General features: G+C 45.0%; 1 protein-coding gene across 2 annotated transcripts in view; it reads left to right on the forward strand.

Annotated features, from left to right (window-relative positions):
• The window catches only part of LOC138301234 (collagen alpha-1(II) chain-like), a 1,268,735-nt gene that overhangs the window by 179,205 nt on the left and 1,068,303 nt on the right, over positions 1 to 21,227 (forward strand). The gene's annotated exons all lie outside the window — the stretch shown is intronic.

Here is a 21,227-nt window from a genome sequence, read left to right on the forward strand (position 1 = left end):
GCCCATGTTTTTTTGTCGAGCGCTCAAGTGCTTTGACCTGTTGTAAGTATTGTGGGCTTTTAACCATGTCCATCTCACGTCCATCACTTTAATTCGTTCCTGGGCTTGCCTTTAAAAAATCACTTGATGTCATTGCCCTGCCTTGAGGCTGTTTTTGTCACGTCTTGCAGACTGCCCCTGTTACATGGATTATTGCATGATTGCCGATATACTTCAGTGTGGGTGAACATTTGTTTTCTTTTGTCTCTCCCCTTCATGTTGCATGGTGGCCATGGTGCTCACAGAGTGAACAGGCACAACAGCGTGAACTTGATCGGCGGTATTGGAGTACTGGTCACATTGTTCACAGTTACCTAGTCAACAACATTCCTTGTGGCTCTCCCCTTAAAACACTTGAAATTGGTAAATGCTTTATGTAAAACAGAAATCCTCAAAGCAAAAACTGGTCTCCTGGCACAGCAGGAGAGCCGACACTACAATATTCACTGCGCTCTGGAAAATTGCCCCATAATGCTTTGCAGGACATTACTTTCACAAAACATTTTCGTTCAAAACTCAGCCTGTGGTGGTCCTAGTACAATGAGACCACCACCAAAACGTTCTACATCATCTCTGGGTTCTCACACTAGGTTAGTGAGGACCCAAAAATAATAACCCCTCACCTGATTCAATGTCTTTTTAAGCGTTTTTATGGCTGGAACTTTTGTTTTACAGCTGGGAACAGACTTTTTTGAGGGCCTTGTTTGTGATATCATTGCTATAGACCAGCTACCCCTCAAAATGTGTAATGTGCTATGCCCTCTAGGGGCTAAATATATGGTTAACCTGCATTATTTAATGGCATTCTTTTTGTGTGTTTATGCCCTCTAGGGCTAACTATATAGTTACATGACCATGTTTCTTACAAATGCTATTTTCATTGTGATGTCCTATAGGTGCTGTTCTACATTACAGTCATATCAACATACTAAAATATTTGTGGCATGGAAACTTACCCCATAATGTGTTGCAGGGCATTACTTTTACATAAAACATGTTCTCATAACTCAGCCTATGGTGGTCCTGGGACAATGGGAGAACCTTCAAAACATTGGCCACAATATGTTCTTTCTGTCTACATCATCTCTGGGTCCACACAATATGTTAGTGGGCACTACAAAATAATAACCCCTACTACCATTCATTACCTTTTTAGGCTTGCTCCTGTTTTTTTCATGGGGTTATGTCCTTTAGTGGCTAACAATATGATTACATGACTATGTTTCTTATAAATCACATTTTTGTTATAGTTTCTTGTAGGGACTGTTTTGAGAATTACAGTCTAATGCCAAAAGTTTATTTCTGATAATGGTTTATATGATAATTGTATATATTTTAATAGTCTCTTATACGTCAATTATGACCATGATTCAGGTCAACTTAGTATCTTTATTACACTATGACTGTTTGAACACTCTTGATATGGTTGGGTGACCCTTCCAGTGTATTTATCCTCTTTGGCCGTCTTGTGTTGTTTTTTGGGGGGAATTGTGTTAGCCAGCCAGCAACTCTGATGGTGGAGTGGTGAAAGTGGTATTCTATTAGAATTAGCATGGCAGATTTAAATTAGGATGCTAAATGGCAACATTATCATTTTTTGCTGCAGATAGAGGAAGTAGGTAAATGGAAGTGCTTTTGTTATATACAGGGCCACTGGAATTATATGGCAGGAGAAAACGAAATTATTAGACAGGGTTGACCAATTTATGTGGAAAGAAAGGTCTAGTTATGAATTTACAATACCAATAGCTCTAACTCAAGCAAATGTGAGACCTACTGTATTACAAATGCTTGTTAAGGGTTGTAACTAAACACCACCTCATGTGTTAGGACTAAAGAACAAGCAGTGGGTGAAAGGCTCATCCTGTATCCAGCAACAAACCTACTGATCCGTGGAAGTTTTAGCAGAGCTTCACTTCTCATTAACAGTTGTGAAGGGCCAAAAACACTGAGACATTGGTACGGTGTGGAGGGAGAGCAAGTAGCGAGGTGATGGGTGTCTACAGGGCTTTGAAGAGCAGGTACTTTCTGGTACCAGGTACTTGCACCTCTTACATTTGAAGGACAGAGTGCCTGCACTTCTTAGCTAGAGTGCAAGACTTTTATTGGGAGAGTATCAATACTGCTCAGCATCAAACAGGTACTCTGTGATAGTGAGTACCCACGTTAAATTTTTTTCCATTTTAAGCATTGAGTGTTTCTCCAAAGCAGAGGATGCCATGCATTATTACTGATGTGTATCCGAAGCACAGAAGGCCCTGTGGTATGACTTGTGTGTAGTTACTGGTCTAAATCAGGGAAGAGGAGGCCCTGTGGTATGGCTGGAGTGTTAATGTTACAGGTGTGCATCAGGGACAGAGAAGGCTCTGTGGTAGGTCTGCCGTGTTAATGTTACTAGTTTGGCTCGGGTGCAGTGGTGGCTCTGTGGTATGGCTGGAGTGTTAATGTTACAGGTGTGTGCCAGGGTCAGAGAAGGCTCTGTGGTAGAACTGGCATGTTAATGTTACTAGTCTGTCTCGGGTGCAGCGGTGGCCCTGTGGTATGGCTGGAGTGTTAGTGTTACAGGTGTGTACCAGGGTCAGAGAAGGCTCTGTGGTAGGACTGGCGTGTTAATGTTACTAGTCTGTCTCGGGTGCAGCGGTGGCTCTGTGGTATGGCTGGAGTGTTAATGTTACAGGTGTGTACCAGGGTCAGAGAAGGCTCTGTGGTAGGACTGGCGTGTTAATGTTACTAGTCTGTCTCGGGTGCAGCGGTGGCTCTGTGGTATGGCTGGAGTGTTAATGTTACAGGTGTGTACCAGGGTCAGAGAAGGCTCTGTGGTAGGACTGCCGTGTTAATGTTACTAGTCTGTCTCGGGTGCAGCGGTGGCCCTGTGGTATGGCTGGAGTGTTAGTGTTACAGGTGTGTACCAGTGTCAGAGAAGGCTCTGTGGTAGGACTGGCGTGTTACTGTTACTAGTGTGTGCCGGGGCAGTGGTGGCCCTGTGGTATGGTTGGAGTGTTAATGTTACAGGTGTGTACTAGGGTCAGAGAATGCTCTGTGGTAGGAATGGTGTGTTAATGTTACTAGTCTGTCTCGGGTACAGCGGTGGCCCTGTGGTATGGCTGGAGTGTTAATGTTACAGGTGTGCACCAGGGTCAGAGAAGGCTCTGTGGTAGGACTGGTGTGTTAATGTTACTAGTCTGTCTCGTGTGCAGCGGTGGCTCTGTGGTATGGCTGGAGTGTTAATGCTACAGGTGTGTACCAGGGTCAGAGAAGGCTCTGTGGTAGGACTGGCGTGTTACTGTTACTAGTGTGTACCGGGGCAGTGGTGGCCCTGTGGTATGGCTGGAGTCTTAATGTTACAGGTGTGTACCAGGGTCAGAGAAGGCTCTGTGGTAGGACTGGCCTGTTAATGTTACTAGTCTGTCTCGGGTGCAGCGGTGGCCCTGTGGTATGGCTTGAGTGTTAGTGTTACAGGTGTGTACCAGGGTCAGAGAAGGCTCTGTGGTAGGACTGGCGTGTTACTGATACTAGTGTGTGCCGGGGGCAGTGGTGGCCCTGTGGTATGGTTGGAGTGTTAATGTTACAGGTGTGCACCGGGGTCAGAGAAGGCTCTGTGGTAGGACTGGCGTGTTAATGTTACTAGTCTGTCTCGGGTGCAGTGGTGGCCCTGTGGTATGGCTGGAGTGTTAATGCTACAGGTGTGTACTAGGGTCAGAGAAGGCTCTGTGGTAGGACTGGCGTGTTAATGTTACTAGTCTGTCTCGGGTGCAGCAGTGGCTCTGTGGTATGGCTGGAGTGTTAATGCTACAGGTGTGTACTAGGGTCAGAGAAGGCTCTGTGGTAGGACTGGCGTGTTAATGTTACTAGTCTGTCTCGGGTGCAGCGGTGGCTCTGTGGTATGGCTGGAGTGTTAATGCTACAGGTGTGTACCAGGGTCAGAGAAGGCTCTGTGGTAGGACTGGCGTGTTAATGTTACTAGTCTGTCTCGGGTGCAGCAGTGGCTCTGTGTTATGGCTGTAGTGTTAGTGTTACAGGTGTGTACACCAGGGTCAGAGAAGGCTCTGTGGTAGGACTGGCGTGTTAATGTTACTAGTCTGTCTCGGGTGCAGCGGTGGCTCTGTGGTATGGCTGGAGTGTTATTCTTACAGGTGTGCACCAGGGTCAGATACGGCTCTGTGGTAGGACTGGCGTGTTAATGTTACTAGTGTGTACCGGGGGCAGCGGTGGCTCTGTGGTATGGCTGGAGTGTTAGTGTTACAGGTGTGTGCCAGGGTCAGAGACGGCTCTGTGGTAGGACCGGCGTGTTAATGTTACTAGTTTGTACCGGGGGCAGCGGTGGCTCTGTGGTATGGCTGGAGTGTTAGTGTTACAGGTGTGTACCAGGGTCAGAGAAGGCTCTGTGGTAGGACTGGCGTGTTAATGTTACTAGTCTGTCTCGGGTGCAGCGGTGGCTCTGTGGTATGGCTGGAGTGTGAGTGTTACTGGTGTGTACACCAGGGTCAGAGAAGGCTCTGTGGTAGGACTGGCGTGTTAATGTTACTAGTCTGTCTCGGGTGCAGCGGTGGCTCTGTGGTATGGCTGGAGTGTTAATGCTACAGGTGTGTACTAGGGTCAGAGAAGGCTCTGTGGTAGGACTGGCGTGTTAATGTTACTAGTCTGTCTCGGGTGCAGCGGTGGCTCTGTGGTATGGCTGGAGTGTTAATGCTACAGGTGTGTACCAGGGTCAGAGAAGGCTCTGTGGTAGGACTGGCGTGTTACTGTTACTAGTGTGTACCGGGGGCAGCGGTGGCTCTGTGGTTTGGCTGGAGTGTTAGTGTTACAGGTGTGTACCAGGGTCAGAGAAGTCTCTGTGGTAGGACTGGCGTGTTAATGTTACTAGTCTGTCTCGGGTGCAGCGGTGGCTCTGTGGTATGGCTGGAGTGTTATTCTTACAGGTGTGCACCAGGGTCAGAGACGGCTCTGTGGTAGGACTGGCGTGTTAATGTTACTAGTGTGTACCGGGGGCAGCGGTGGCTCTGTGGTATGGCTGGAGTGTTAGTGTTACAGGTGTGTACCAGGGTCAGAGACGGCTCTGTGGTAGGACTGGCGTGTTAATGTTACTAGTGTGTACCGGGGGCAGCGGTGGCTCTGTGGTATGGCTGGAGTGTTAGTGTTACAGGTGTGTACCAGGGTCAGAGACGGCTCTGTGGTAGGACTGGCGTGTTACTGTTACTAGTGTGTAACGGGGGCAGCGGTGGCCCTGTGGTATGGCTGGAGTGTTAGTGTTACAGGTGTGTACCAGGGACAGAGAAGGCTCTGTGGTAGGACTGGCGTGTTAATGTTACTAGTCTGTCTCAGGTGCAGCGGTGGCTCTGTGGTATGGCTGGAGTGTTATTCTTACAGGTGTGCACCAGGGTCAGAGACGGCTCTGTGGTAGGACTGGCGTGTTAATGTTACTAGTGTGTACCGGGGGCAGCGGTGGCCCTGTGGTATGGCTGGAGTCTTAATGCTACAGGTGTGTACCAGGGACTGAGAAGGCTCTGTGGTAGGACTGGCGTGTTACTGTTACTAGTGTGTACCGGGGGCAGCGGTGGCCCTGTGGTATGGCTGGAGTGTTAGTGTTACAGGTGTGTACCAGGGACAGAGAAGGCTCTGTGGTAGGACTGGCGTGTTACTGTTACTAGTGTGTAACGGGGGCAATGGTGGCCCTGTGGTATGGCTGGAGTGTTAATGTTACTAGTGTGTACCGGGGGCAGCGGTGGCTCTGTGGTAGGACTGGCGTGTTACTGTTACTAGTGTGTAACGGGTGCAGCGGTGGCTCTGTGGTATGGCTGGAGTGTTAATGCTACAGGTGTGTACCAGGGTCAGAGACGGCTCTGTGGTAGGACTGGCGTGTTAATGTTACTAGTGTGTACCGGGGGCAGCGGTGGCCCTGTGGTATGGCTGGAGTCTTAATGCTACAGGTGTGTACCAGGGACAGAGAAGGCTCTGTGGTAGGACTGGCGTGTTACTGTTACTAGTGTGTACCGGGGGCAGCGGTGGCCCTGTGGTATGGCTGGAGTGTTAGTGTTACAGGTGTGTACCAGGGACAGAGAAGGCTCTGTGGTAGGACTGGCGTGTTACTGTTACTAGTGTGTAACGGGGGCAGTGGTGGCCCTGTGGTATGGCTGGAGTGTTAATGTTACTAGTGTGTACCGGGGGCAGCGGTGGCTCTGTGGTAGGACTGGCGTGTTACTGTTACTAGTGTGTAACGGGTGCAGCGGTGGCTCTGTGGTATGGCTGGAGTGTTAATGCTACAGGTGTGTACCAGGGTCAGAGAAGGCTCTGTGGTAGGACTGGCGTGTTACTGTTACTAGTGTGTAACGGGTGCAGCGGTGGCTCTGTGGTATGGCTGGAGTGTTAGTGTTACAGGTGTGTACCAGGGACAGAGAAGGCTCTGTGGTAGGACTGGCGTGTTACTGTTACTAGTGTGTAACGGGGGCAGCGGTGGCCCTGTGGTATGGCTGGAGTGTTAGTGTTACAGGTGTGTACCAGGGTCAGAGAAGGCTCTGTGGTAGGACTGGCGTGTTACTGTTACTAGTGTGTACCGGGGGCAGCGGTGGCTCTGTGGTATGGCTGGAGTCTTAATGCTACAGGTGTGTACCAGGGACAGAGAAGGCTCTGTGGTAGGACTGGCGTGTTACTGTTACTAGTGTGTACCGGGGGCAGCGGTGGCCCTGTGGTATGGCTGGAGTGTTAGTGTTACAGGTGTGTACCAGGGACAGAGAAGGCTCTGTGGTAGGACTGGCGTGTTACTGTTACTAGTGTGTAACGGGGGCAGTGGTGGCCCTGTGGTATGGCTGGAGTGTTAATGTTACTAGTGTGTACCGGGGGCAGCGGTGGCTCTGTGGTAGGACTGGCGTGTTACTGTTACTAGTGTGTAACGGGTGCAGCGGTGGCTCTGTGGTATGGCTGGAGTGTTAATGCTACAGGTGTGTACCAGGGTCAGAGAAGGCTCTGTGGTAGGACTGGCGTGTTACTGTTACTAGTGTGTAACGGGTGCAGCGGTGGCTCTGTGGTATGGCTGGAGTGTTAGTGTTACAGGTGTGTACCAGAGACAGAGAAGGCTCTGTGGTAGGACTGGCGTGTTACTGTTACTAGTGTGTAACGGGGGCAGCGGTGGCCCTGTGGTATGGCTGGAGTGTTAGTGTTACAGGTGTGTACCAGGGTCAGAGAAGGCTCTGTGGTAGGACTGGCGTGTTACTGTTACTAGTGTGTACCGGGGGCAGCGGTGGCTCTGTGGTATGGCTGGAGTGTTAATGCTACAGGTGTGTACCAGGGTCAGAGAAGGCTCTGTGGTAGGACTGGCGTGTTAATGTTACTAGTGTGTACCAGGGGCAGCGGTGGCTCTGTGGTATGGCTGGAGTGTTAATGCTACAGGTGTGTACCAGGGTCAGAGAAGGCTCTGTGGTAGGACTGGCGTGTTACTGTTACTAGTGTGTAACGGGTGCAGCGGTGGCTCTGTGGTATGGCTGGAGTGTTAATGCTACAGGTGTGTACCAGGGTCAGAGAAGGCTCTGTGGTATGGCTGGAGTGTTAATGTTACTAGTGTGTACCGGGGGCAGCGGTGGCTCTGTGGTAGGACTGGCGTGTTACTGTTACTAGTGTGTAACGGGTGCAGCGGTGGCTCTGTGGTATGGCTGGAGTGTTAATGCTACAGGTGTGTACCAGGGTCAGAGAAGGCTCTGTGGTAGGACTGGCGTGTTACTGTTACTAGTGTGTACCGGGGGCAGCGGTGGCCCTGTGGTATGGCTGGAGTGTTAGTGTTACAGGTGTGTACCAGGGACAGAGAAGGCTCTGTGGTAGGACTGGCGTGTTACTGTTACTAGTGTGTAACGGGGGCAGTGGTGGCCCTGTGGTATGGCTGGAGTGTTAATGTTACTAGTGTGTACCGGGGGCAGAGAAGGCTCTGTGGTAGGACTGGCGTGTTAATGTTACTAGTGTGTACCGGGGGCAGCGGTGGCTCTGTGGTATGGCTGGAGTGTTAATGCTACAGGTGTGTACCAGGGTCAGAGAAGGCTCTGTGGTAGGACTGGCGTGTTAATGTTACTAGTGTGTACCGGGGGCAGCGGTGGCTCTGTGGTATGGCTGGAGTGTTAATGCTACAGGTGTGTACCAGGGTCAGAGAAAGCTCTGTGGTAGGACTGGCGTGTTACTAGTGTGTAACGGGTGCAGCGGTGGCTCTGTGGTAGGACTGGCGTGTTACTAGTGTGTAACGGGTGCAGCGGTGGCTCTGTGGTATGGCTGGAGTGTTAGTGTTACAGGTGTGTACCAGGGTCAGAGAAGGCTCTGTGGTAGGACTGGCGTGTTACTGTTACTAGTGTGTACCGGGGGCAGCGGTGGCCCTGTGGTATGGCTGGTGTGTTAATGCTACAGGTGTGTACCAGGGTCAGAGAAGGCTCTGTGGTAGGACTGGCGTGTTAATGTTACTAGTGTGTACCGGGGGCAGCGGTGGCTCTGTGGTATGGCTGGTGTGTTAATGCTACAGGTGTGTACCAGGGTCAGAGAAGGCTCTGTGGTAGGACTGGCGTGTTAATGTTACTAGTGTGTACCGGGGGCAGCGGTGGCTCTGTGGTAGGACTGGCGTGTTACTGTTACTAGTGTGTACCGGGGGCAGCGGTGGCCCTGTGGTATGGCTGGAGTGTTAATGCTAGTGGTGTATATCAGAGGGTGAGGACGCACTGCAGTGTGACTAGTCTGTTCAGGTTACTGGTCTGTGGCGGGGCGGAGATGACCCCGTGGTAAGGCTACCCATGTTTGCCTGTGTGAGAGAACTTCCACATGTATGTCTTCAAAGCAGATCCTGAACTGCGGAGTGTTTCCTGTGTGTCCAGCGCAGAGCTGTTTTCTGGAAGGTTTAAAATGTAGACCACGATGGTGCGATTTTGTCACCCGAGGAGGAGCGATGTTCTCACCCGAGTTCGGTTCTAAGGATGTTTACATGACGTACTTTTGAAGAGGCGTGACTGGGGTTTTGCAATGTTAACTTCGTATGCCAATTATGTATTGCTATCCTCCGTACTTTTTCCGGGGACACAACATTTGTTATGTATGATTACAAATTTCTATAAATGTTAATTCTGGTCCCATATTTGAAAACATGTGACTATTTTTTATAGCATCGGCTTTGTACATACTTGAGAAATGTGCGCATAACATTTAGGTTATCATTTGTTAAATACTAGATTTGACAGAGGCCAGAAGAATCGGATCTGTGTATTTAACATAAATTCATGTATAAGGAGTATCTTGCTCAAAAGCACACAGCTATACTTCAATAAGTTGTATACACGTAGCCTTGTAAAGTTAAAAGAAATAACAAAAATCCCATCAGTTTTCAAGCGCTGGATGTTTTACCAGGACTCTGATACCACAGGTGCAAGAGTCTGATGGTCTGCCTTTGTGAGACTGTGTTCTTTAAATACCTTACATAGCTTTTTGTTTTCAGGGGCTTTTTGGTACCTGCTGTAGTATTTCTTTCCAAAGCATGTAATATAAACATAATTCACATTTACAGGGCCTTTTTGGGTTGGTGGAAGCAGGACACCTGCCAAAAAGGCAGTCTCCCTCATAATTTAGAGGAGGATGAAATGCAGCTTGTCTCACAGCGCTGGGTCTAGCGTTGGTGACACCCTTTGTGGCCATCTTTGTTGTTGTTCCTTAGCCCGATCCCATGAACGTTTCCTATGTCCAGTTGTACGGTTTCTCGGTCACATAACAGCAAGTAGGCAAGGCAGTCAGTAGGGGCCCACCACATCCAGTGGTTTCCCAAGTAACAAAAAAGCACAGATGACACATATGGCTTACACTTCATTCATAGTTTTTACCTCTTTGGCACACAAAAACGTGGATGTGTAAGTGTGATATGATGTCTCCCCTTCCTGTGCCAGTGCTCAGAAGAGGGAATCCAGGGTGATAATGACCTTCAGTCTTCCACCACTGCCTCCAGCCCAGTTGGTAAAGACAGCTAAAAGCCAGATCTGCGCGACTGCGACCAGTGATGTGACCGGGAGTGCTGTGGTCCATCTTTCATTTCCATGCTGATTATCTTCATGTAAATAAAATACAGGCATCAGCGCTCTGCACTCATATGTATCAGAGCTCAAATGGAAAACACTGAGCTTGGCAGCAGTTAGATGCAAAGGCACTGCTCACAACGCCCTAAAGCCACTGGTGTTGCATTGGGAAGTTGTGATTTGTACAGTGCATTGCAGATCACGGATGCAAACTCAGGTAGAGGCTGCCCTCGAGTAAATGGGCCTTTCGTCCCGTGCTGAGGTTTGACATCAATATCTGCAATACATCAATTACAGTGCGGCACATCAGGCATCACAGGGAAGGCCTAGAGTAGTAGATTTGCAAACCATGAAGGTTTATTAGAAGATTAGCAAAGTCACAAACTCAAATCACTCAAATTAGTGATAATTCAGTAATCATGCATATTGGTATAATGGTCAGTATAATTAAAAGCAATTTAAAACCATAATTGCCAAGGTATACAGTAAGTCTTCACATGCAAATCAAGCAAGTTTCCCATGAAGGGAAGCACACTAATGTACTAGACTAAGTGACAGAGAGAATGAGTGAAACTGGAGCAGAGGATGTCAGCAAATAAAGGGGCTTATTTATATGTGTGTGGATGGGAAATTACTCCGGCCCCCTGGTGGAGGGTCCGCCTGTCCCAGTTATAAACGACCACCAAGCAGACAGTCATTTATAATGTATTGGCAGGAGCCGTCATCACAGTGGTTCCTGTCAATACATCTCCCATGGCAAGGGGAGCATTATTACCATTTTACTGTCCGTCACTGCCATGGTTTGCCAGGCAGTAATGGGCAGTCAAAAAATAGCTATATGTTTGCTCATCCTGAGTGAGAGAGAGAAGTCCAGTCATTTCTCTGATGATTTTTACTCCGTTGAGCCATCAGAGAAGTTTGGGTATGGTGTTGGCAGAGTAGTCACCACAATAGCCAAACTTAAGGTTCACCCTCATCAAAATCGGGCAGGCAAACTTTTATCTTGGAGGTATGTATACCCCATCACTGTTGAGACATGGTGTTCATACTGCTAAGATATAAATCAGCCTCAAAGTTTCTAAAAGGTAGAATCAAATGAAGATTCAGACAGATAAGCGAGAAAGAGCATGCTCAGTAGCCTAACTCTTTCATCATGAGCAAAAAGTCTTGAGAGAGTGAACAAGCATTTGCAATGTTACGGGTCTCACATTGCGTCGAGTTAGAGCTATTAGCTTTGTGAACTCCTAACCGGACTTTTCTTGCCACATTAAATGAAAAAAAAGAGCGTGATCGTGATGTCGCGCTGCAAAATAAAGAGAAAAAGTAGTCCAGAAACCTTACAGAAAACATGGAGCATTGTATGTTTTCAGGAGTTTACCAGTGCTCTTGAGGAGGGCTAAACACCGGAAAAGGCATGACGTATGCATGCCTTTCACGAATGAAAACAAACGGATTTCAAAAGGCGAGCCCACGAACCAATGAAAGTGACTGACGTAACATGGGTGTGGTTAAAATCCCCCTAAAGAGAGATTAGAAGAGGGAAGTAACGCTTTGCACTCGCCCCTAAAAAGGGGTATCTGTTCTCAAGCAAATACAAAAATCTTCTTTGAATCTATCTAGCTGAGCAGTGCACAATTAAAATACAATTCTCAACAGTTTGAAGCACTCCCCACAGTTCCCAGGGAGAGGTAACCAGTCTGAATTACACATTGGTGATAAACTCTAGCACTCTTCTCCCAGACACTGCAAAATGGAAGTTTTCAACTGCATGGCCTTCAAGAGATATCTTGTAACAGGGTTATACATCGCTCTCCGCTTATCAAATTTACAGGTGTGGTAAATTTACTATTCACTCTCTATGAAACACCTACTGATAATCTATACTCACAGAAACGAAAACATATGAAACCGTTAATTAATTAAACTAAGTAGCTTATTGCTGGGCTCCTGAAACTAGAGAAAAGGGAGACAAATCACAACAGCAAAAAGTATATTGAAATGTTAGCATAAGTCATTTGAAATAAAGCCTATATTATCTATAGATAACACACTCTATGGTCACGTATAACGTGAAAATCACACTTTGAGTACATGCATATTTTTGCAGGTTAATATATAATAACTCAGAAAATGGTGACTGAACATCACCAAAGGGGTCTGACAGCAATGCCTCAGAAGGTTCGACCTTTGAAAACCCTTAGCCAGCGGCCCACCTGCCACGAGGCTGTGGGTGCCATTACACGAGGGTGCAGCTCTCTTTCCCCCTGTTGGTGACCATTATGAAAGGCATGACAGTCACAAACAGGAAAACAATAATATCTGTCATGCACAAAGAGAAAACTAATCGTGTGTCCGGCATGTTGTACTACTTTGTTTTATGAAGTCTGCCTTGGGGGTTTGTTTCAATAAAACAAAGATGCTCCACCTAGCATTGCGTTTTCTACCACAGGAGCTCGTCTAGCAAAACAAATCCCAACATACCATAATGGATCGTTAAGATTAACAGGAAATTTAACCCACCGGAAGTAGTGCGAGGTTTATTATTCAGTAAGAGACATATCTCTGCTGTCAGTGAGTGCTTTATTCAGTAAGAGGCACTTCTCTGATGTCAGTGAGTGCTTTATTCAGTAAGAGGCACTTCTCTGCTGCAGTGAATATTTCTTTGGCCAGTGAGAGGCACCTCTGTACTCTCAGTAAATGATTTATTTTTCAATAAGAGGCACCTCTCTGCTGTCAGTGAATATGCTTTGGCCAGTGAGAGGCACACCTGTAATGTCAATGAATCTTTATTATTCAGAAAGAGGCACTTCTCTGCTGTCAGTGAATGTTTCTTTGGGCAGGGAGAGGCATCTTTCTGCTGTAGGTAACAACTATTTCTGTATTCAGTGTGGTGCAGCCAACTTCTGTCAGTGTATACGTCTTTGGTAATTTAGGTGAGTTTAACTTTATGCTGGCTATGCAGGCTTCGATGGTTAGAGAGGCATCTCTCTACTGTCAGTGACTTTCATTTCTTATTAATTCTCTGTTGTCAATGTATGTTTCTTTATTCAGCGGTAGGCACCCTCTTCTGTCAGAGCATGTTTCTTCAGTCAATTAGAGGCCCCTTTCTACTGCTTGTGAATGCTTCATTAACCAGTAAAAGGCACCTCCCTGCTGTCAGTTCATGTCTTTGATGTCCGTGCACATTCCTTGATTAATAAGAGACACTTTTCTGCTGTCAATGAAAGTTTTTGGTCATTGCGATGACCGTTCCTAACCCTAGTGCATCTTGTATTATTCAGCAGGAGGCATCCCTCTTATCATTGTATGCTTCTTTGACCAGAACGAGGCATTTTAGTGCGAAGGTTTATTCATTGGTAAGCACCTCCCTGCTGTCAGTGAATATTTTTTTAATCATTAAGCAGCATTTCCCACACAACACAAACAGCAGTCTCTGCCTGGAGGGATGCACACACAGGGACCTCCCTTTTCCACCTCATGTGGTGGAATTCTCCCCGCTTAATGAGTACCTCCTTGAGTTACCAACAGCTGCGTTCTCCTGCTGCTACAGATAATGCACTGAAGTCCCATTTATAATCCGCAGTAATGACTCCAGAGAGGTCGTGGATGCTTGCAGTGAAAACTGAGACTGCAGACCCTACCGTGCCTCTAAGCAATTGACTAGAAAATCTGAGAATAAATTGTAGCAATATTTGTGATAGCAAGTCCATGGCTGGTGGTATAAGATAGTTCGTACTGTGGCATTTTCTATTATGCTTCCTTAGATCTCTGGCCTTGAGAAAGCTTTAGCCTTTCGCCCTCCTCGTGTTAAAAAACAAACAACAAAAAAAACAATATATATATATATATATATATATATATATATTACCTAGTGACGGTCGCCACTAAGTAGTTATCGTTTGGACCATGTTTCCATGGAAAAGGTGGTTTTTGACATGTCTATATCTTTGGCACCGTTTGATGTTTTGTTCACGAAATTTTCCACACAAAGTGCCTTGGTGATTCTTGTTGCGCGCAAAACATTTCATGGTGATCCGTCAAGAAGGTTGGGGGGGGGTTTTAAAAAAGTTGTGTTTCCCATGTTAATTCCTATAGGACCTTTACACAACTACAGCCCGAACCACTGGACGGAATTACACCAAATATACCAGAAAGCTAGTTTTAGGTACTCAGATTGGGCTTTCACTTATTTGGTGTAAATCTGTGTGGTAGTTTTTGAGATGTTAAAGGAAATCCACATTTGTTTATCTTGGCTTGTGAATATTCACAGATTTTCGTGAATGCACATGCAAATAGAAGCACTGTAATTGACTGGACACAACCTGAGCAGAAAGTTGCGGCTGCTATTTTAGGTATCGTGACACGGTCTATGGGGCTGAAAAAAACCAAAATGAAAAGTAGCATAAGGAGTCAAGGTGGAGGTACCTTGACCCCGGGTGTGTGCTATAGGTGTGTTTAAGGGTCAATTTATGGGTTTAAAATAATATTTCTTCACCATGCTCGATATTCACAATTGATCAAGATTAATCGAGAATAATTAGGAATAAGTGAATTAAAAGGAAAATTCAGACTCATTGATACACTAATTCACTCATGCATGCACTAAGAGACTCATGCGCCCACTCACACACCCACTCAGACCAGACACTCATGCATCCATCCAGATCCACTCACTCACAAACCCACTTCCAGACCGAGACCTCACGCACCCAATTACAAACCCGCTTAGACCCTTATGCACCTACTCACAGACCCATACAGACACTGATGCACCCACTCATAGACCCACTCAGACCGTTACGCACCCACTCACAGACCCTCTCAGACACTCATGCACCCACTCACAGACCCACTCAGACACTGATGCACCCACTCACAGACCCACTCAGACACTGATGCACCCACTCACCAACCCACTCAGACACTCATGCACCTACTCACAAACCCACTCAGACCCTCATGCACCAACTCACAGACTCACTTAGAGAATGATACACCCACTCACAGACCCACTCAGACCCTCATGCACCAAGTCACATACCCACTCAGACACTCATGCACCAACTCACAGACCAACTCAGACTGATGCACTCACTCACAGACCCACTCAGACACTGAAGCACCCACTCACAGACCCATTCAGACACTCCCACATCCACTAACAGACCCACTCACACCCTCATGCATCCACTTACAGACCCACTCAGACCCTCACACACCCACTTTCACACCCACTCTCAAACGCAAAGACACCCTCTCACATATTCTCACATGAAGAGAGACAGACTGTTAGGCTGTGCATGGTGCAGGGTTCGGTGGTAATAGGGGTCAGCTGCAGGTCCTGCGGCCAACCCCTGCTGCTTTCCATAGCCAAAGGCCACGTGCAGCACGGGGTTGGGTGGTTATAGGGGAGGATGGCTTGCTCAGGCCTGGACTCAGGCCCTTCCACTAACTCTTGCTGCGCATGGCCAACGATTGAGAGCAATGTGGGGTTGGGTTGTTATAGGGGTTGGCCGCTATGCCAGGCCCTGTGGCCAAATGCCGCTGTGCACGGCCAAAGAACATGCACGGCGGTAGTTGGATTAAGGTATAGTAATGAAAATTACTTTACATTAAAAAAAACTCTGGAAATTCACTGTAAAAAAAACAAAGGTTACAGGGATATTATAGTTAGGAAACAGAATTTTAAAATAACTTAGAAATTCACTTAAAAAAACAAAGGTTACAGGGACATTATAGGTTTGTTCTGAATTTACTCGTACAAAACCATAGAAATTCAGCCATTATAGTAAGAGTTCTTTCAGGTAACTATAACTTGGGCATTAAGGTAACTATAACTCCTACCCTCGCCATGCACTGCTAATTACCCCACAAATTACAGGACTTATGACATCTTTGATAACATCATTGATAATGTCACTGTAACATCTGCAGTAAAATTATTGATCAGATAACTACATGGCAGGGGTGTGAGTTATAGTTACTTTAGGTCGCAAGTTAGTTACTTGAAAGAGTTCTAACCATAACCGCTAAATTTCTATGGTTTTGTATGACTAAATTCAGAACATAACTATAATGTCCCTGTAACCTTTGTTTTTTAAGTGAATTTCAAAGGTTTTTTTAATTCTATTTCCTAACTATAACATCCCTGTAACCTTTTTTTTTTTAGTGAGTATAATTAATGTGTGAGTGTGTAAGCGTCATTCTCATTTTGCTTCGCAGCATATAGCCTAAGCCAATGGGTGAGCTATCATCACCCTCTGGCTCGATTGCCCTGCAAGGGGCAGCCATTTTTACCCGATCACATGTGCACAGCGCCTAAAAAGGACTGCATAGGTTTATGGCCTTTTTACTTTGTTCTTTTAATTTTTTAATTTCTGTTGCAAGTGTTAGATAAAAATATGGCAAGTTTCATCATGCCAGGCGTGTTGGCTTTGCCAATACTTGTTTTAACTTAACATGAAGCAAGGCAGGTAATCACTGTCTTGTGGTATGTACTGTGGTGTATTTAATAAGCCAATGCACTGTTGCAGATAAACACTGGGCATCCCATTAAATGCTACAGAGGTTTCCCATATATGTCCCAATAGCCCCTTGCAAAAGAGATACGATGATTCTAAAGACATTACTGAGCAATCTATAAAAGGGCTGATGGGGAAGTACCTTCATTAGTGACTTGAAGTATTAATGCTCTAATACCTGGAAAGTGTTTGTAGAGTGGTGTGACATGGTTGCCTTAAAGTTCTCTTCAGTGTTTGAAAGGAAAGGCACCCGTGCCCAAAAACTACCTTCTTTTGTGCGTAGAAGACCATTACTTCAGTTTATACCATTCTGTGTGGTTTGGGTACCATCCACATACGTGTTCAAGGTCTAGACAGGTTGTATTCGTTTTTAATTTATTTATTGTTTTTAATGTGTAATTTAAACGAAAGGATGGATAATTCAGACCATGGTTCAGCACAGGTTTAGGGATGGACCAGGGTCACAGAAGAGGAAAGACTTAAAAAATCTTACAGAGAAGACTTCTAAGGTCATTCAATAACAGAAGTTGTGGATGTTCAGATGTTTAAAGAATATTCTGATTTCTGGTTCCGGAGAAAGATGCAAAGGGAAAGAACTCCAGAGACAGAAGTGTTAAATGTGCACAGACTAAACCCCCTCCCATACAGTTTGTACCTCGTCAGGAACTGTGTGAGGTGATCACAATGAGCTGACTGTAGGCATCTTGACCAACGGTAGAGTTTAAATAACGTGAAAAGCACTGTACTGTGCAACGCATTCTGGGAGAGAAGCATTTTAAAATCAATCAAATTGATAATAGTGCATCCTTTCAGTAGGAATTTCGTTTTTTTTTAAAGGCAGCCACAAGCACTTCGCGGAGGGATCGCATGCACTTACAAGTGGATGGTAGTGTCACCTCTCTGTTGGCCTCCAGGGATAATTAACTGCAAAGCCTTACCTCCACCTCCACTTGGTGATTGATGAGCTGTAAGAGGAGCTGTCTGGGATTGGGTGTTAGTCTTTTTTTATTTTTTATTTTTATATTTAGAAATGATTGAGATTCTTGGTTCAAGAGTAAAATAGATGACAAACTAATGGAGAAAATATAGGATGCAACAGTATAAGAGAACGTGTGGTGGAAGAACTGGAGTTGATGATCTTTAAGGACTGTGACATATGCAATTTTGAAAGTCAGTCTGAGTGTTGGATCTAACCTTATCCCTGAAAGACCCAGTGCTACAGAGTGTATCAGTTTTTAGGGACATAGGAGTTTTGCTTAAAATAAAAAAAAATATAGAATCGCAAATTGGAAACAATAGCGCATAAGTGCAAAAAACTTGCAGGTGTGGAATGGTATGCAGTGCTCCTCCGTAAAGGAACATTAAAAAGTGTTTTGTAGCTTAGCCCACCAGGAGATTATGGGATTTTCTAAAATACAAAGTTAAAAGCTAGAAGAAGGTTAGAAATAACATACAGGATGGTTTAAGGGTTGATGACGGCCCCTTCAGGTAGTAAAGGATTTTTAATAATAAGATTTGAGATACTGATAAATGAAGATATTGGGTGAAGTGTAAATAATACAGTTTTTGTCGTCTGGTAAAATTATTTTGATGAGGCATAACTAGACATGCTTGTTATGCAGGGCCTGTTGGAGAAGTGGAGAGATGTGTCAAATTCTGTGCTGCAAAGGACTTTTGGACTAGGCATGGGAGAGGTGTGCAGAAAAAGCCAAACATACAAAGCAGTGTATTTTTCTCACTGTAGAGAAACCAAAAGAGAGTATGGAGTTGGACAGGATGTGTCAAAGGAAAAAGGATTAAAAAGAAATGTAAGGACATTAGGGAAAACGTATGCAACACATAAAATAGGAGACAAGTTATGCACCATCAGATCTAGAGACCCAGAAAGCAAAGCTAGTGGCGACTATGAAGTTAAATGCATCTATGAGCGACATGGCCTTTACAAGAAGAGGACAATAACGAGTCTCGCTGTAAATCGTGGAACAGAAGAGGGTTTAAGAAGGATTATTATATTCAGCTACATGCAAACAATAGAGAAGCTTAAATGGGGAGGATGATATGATTGAACTGCATGGAGACCAAGTCACAGTGAATTAGTTGGAATGAAACAATAGACAGTGTGGCATATGTGGCGATGGATGGGGAGGTGGCAGGAATTTAATTGCCTTTAACTTGTAACGCAATTGAAAAAATGACAAAGTAATGTGAAGGTAGTCTTGCAAAAGTGGTCAGAGGAGGGACAAAGGGACGATGGCAGTACAAACTGTAGGAGATAGCGCCAAACATAGTGAACTAAAGGATGGGTGTCATGAGTTGATGGTGTAATAGACAGGTGCACTTAAAAACACACTGGCCTGATTAGTTGGATACACTAAATGGAGAAACACGACATTAGAATGTATGAAGGATGTGATGTATTGGAAGCAGAAGAGCACTAATATTATGTAACCTATTTAATGAACAAGGTGAACTCTTGAAGGTGCAAGCGAGAGATACAGGGCTGCACATGGTTACTCTGAAAGCTATATTGTCATTTGGAGTAGGGAAAGTGCAGAACTACCGTGGTGTAATCGTACACAATATACAGGATCTAGAGAAACAGAGAGGCATATAAGAGGAATGGACAGCTTACTACTGAGAACAGACCAACAGGGTAGTTCTATGCCATCTTCCATACCCGCAAGGATAGCATGTGAGTAAAATTGCTATTTTAGAAACCAGCCCTGGTTAACATAGCTGTGAAACAGGCAGGATTTCCAGCACCCTAGACAGGATCACACTGTGGGAGGTGGTGAGAGTTCAACATGAGACAAGTACTCACAAAATATTATATTCTCCGTTTCTCATGCAGGAATTTCTCTGGCATTCCGGGAATGCCGACCTGGTCCAGGTCATTTCTGCCAAAGCGGTTACCCAGCCCACATCTGATCAGATTGATTTGAGTGCAAGGGCTAATTTCAGTGATCATGTTATCAAATTAGATTATGTGAAACACCATGGACTTTCAGAATTATTGACCACCATGTGAACAATCAGATTGTGCTTTTACCAGACGAGTCAAATTGATTGCTTGCTGCCACTCAGATTAGTTGAAGTCCCAGGTATATCGTGGGGTGGTTGTGCATCCAGCAGTCGAAATCCAGGAGCTCAATTCCTTGGATTCAGTTTCGGGAGTGGCAGGGGAAAGTTAATGGGAACCTGGATGGATTCCACACTTTTGAGTTTTTAATGATACATTCTGTCAAAACATACTAATTAGTTGTGGTTTGGTACATATTTTAGAATAGTGTTTCACAAATTGTGGGTCCCCACCTATGATTTTTGCTGGCTGTGAAAGTCCAAGTAATAAATAAAGATGCCTTTAAATTCTGTATTTATCTTGTTACATTCTCTGCTTTTCTGTGCTTCAATGACAGAGGTCAAACGTCAGGCTAGGTTTTCTGACAAATTGCTGCTTATCTTTTTTTGATATGGAGATTGAAGTTTAGAAACTCCTCTCATTTTGCAGTCTGGGAAGGAAAAGTAAAGAGAACTATGCACAATTTAGCTAGGGTACCAACAGTGTGAAAGGAAAGGCCGTAGGATGTCTTTTTTTAACATACAACAATCTGTAAATACTTGTAGATGAACTGTACACATTTAGCAGTTTGGTAAGCAAAAATGAAGCACATTTTTTGAGAAGTGTGATGAAGCACAGATTTTAATAGGATCAAAACAAATCAAGGTCCTTCTTTTGGTGATGCGCAACGATAAAAATTCACTGAAATCTGCTTCCCACAATCTATCTTTTATGTGCAATATAGATTTATATAGCTTTATTAGTAAACCTATGCAAATTTAGTGGCCATTCTAATGGAAAATGTAGTCAGTAAATGACAGTGCACTCCAACACCATGCTTTAGTTACAGTAAAACTCGCCTACTTCATGTCCATTAAAGCTATTTGGGCCGCAAACTTTTGTCATGCTAAAAAAGTGGGTCATGATCCAAAAAAGTTTGGGAAGTATTGTTTTAGAAGACTGCTGATGTGTACTTATGTTGGAAGTATGTGTTTAGGATGGGAATAGAGTGTTGCTACATGCGGGCAGAAACTTTGAAGAAACTATTGATTTCCCTGAAAGAGCACTTGTTTGGCTTTTATTAAATTCTCTTAAACTGTAATGCAGATCTTCCATGTCCAAGGGAAACTCCATCCACCACAGGGAAGAAATTCCACATCTAACCCTCTTCTTCTTTTCCAGGGATTTGGAGGAGAGAAAGTCAGCATTGTTTTTTATTGCCCAGAATCTGCATAATTATTAGATCAAGCTAATTATTTCTGAATCCAGGAAAAGTTGTGGAAGAGAGTTTACGTGGTGGGCTCTCTGGAGTACACTCCCTTCAGATTTGTAAACATAATCTTTCTATGATAGCTAAATTGATCTAAACTCATTATTATATATTACAATCTCTATTCTCATCATAATGTAGTATGTATTCAGATTTATTTGTACAGCTCCCTGATTTCTATGCAGAAGCTGCATCTTCCTATTACTTTATAAAATCACATCATGAAGTGAGACGTTTGAATTTCCCTGGACATCTAAGTTTGGAATATTCATCCACTAATTATGACATGTCCTCTTAGGGCTTTTGTTTCATTATTTATT

The sequence above is a fragment of the Pleurodeles waltl genome, chromosome 6, assembly GCF_031143425.1.
Source record: "Pleurodeles waltl isolate 20211129_DDA chromosome 6, aPleWal1.hap1.20221129, whole genome shotgun sequence".
Lineage (NCBI taxonomy): Eukaryota > Metazoa > Chordata > Amphibia > Caudata > Salamandridae > Pleurodeles > Pleurodeles waltl.